Raw genomic sequence first — 745 nt, 5'->3', positions numbered from 1 at the left:
CGGATGCAGTAAGTCCGAAACCAAACCCGAAGTCGGTGGTAAAGCTGTATGAAGAGAAATCAGAGTTCACATTCCGGTCAGGTGACCCATTCTGAGAACTTCACAAGTTTTAATTGTGTGATCGTTCCAGGGTTGCCCTGGGATTTTCGTGCTATTTTTGTTATTGATTGATTTCAGATGATGAGAAATCCGAAATACTGCTTTGTGTGTATTAGAAAGTGAGGTGGGGCATAATGAGACCTACCCACTCAACAAATCTCAGTCTTTTATGACTTGTCAATTCTAATGTTTCACTGCAAAATTTCCAACAAAACATCAACGACATTTAGAGTCAAGAACTATTATTGCACATCAGCTGATTTCTAGGCGACTGCGTGCTGTAGCGATGGTGGTATAGTGGTGAGCATAGCTGCCTTCCAAGCAGTTGACCCGGGTTCGATTCCCGGCCATCGCAAGCTGTGAATTTTAAAACCACTCCCCAACCAAAAGAGCCGAAACCTTCAGTCGTAATTCAGCATTTACATCTGCACATCACACTGAGTCAGCCACACCAACGTTGCCAGACCTCCGGAGTGCAGACACGACATTGAAGTTGAGGACGCGCCCAGGAGGATTAAGGAGTCATGTCGATCACGGTTCAAATAAACTGGAGTCATGGCAGAATTCCTTGGTTTTCCATCTTATTTCAAAAGGAATGTTTCCGGATTTCACTCATTACAACATTACTCTCAGTGTTTTTTGTGAA

The 745-nt window shown here is 43.6% G+C and overlaps 1 non-coding gene across 1 annotated transcript; it reads left to right on the top strand.

The window, feature by feature from the left end:
• The first annotated feature begins 382 nt into the window (after window positions 1–382).
• trnag-ucc lies at window positions 383–454 on the top strand. The gene has a single exon. It is a non-coding gene; the product is annotated as a tRNA-Gly (tRNA).
• Window positions 455–745: the final 291 nt, after the last annotated feature.

The sequence above is a fragment of the Chiloscyllium plagiosum genome, unplaced genomic scaffold, assembly GCF_004010195.1.
Source record: "Chiloscyllium plagiosum isolate BGI_BamShark_2017 unplaced genomic scaffold, ASM401019v2 scaf_82622, whole genome shotgun sequence".
NCBI lineage: Eukaryota > Metazoa > Chordata > Chondrichthyes > Orectolobiformes > Hemiscylliidae > Chiloscyllium > Chiloscyllium plagiosum.
This window is presented reverse-complemented; position numbering and strand designations above follow the sequence as displayed.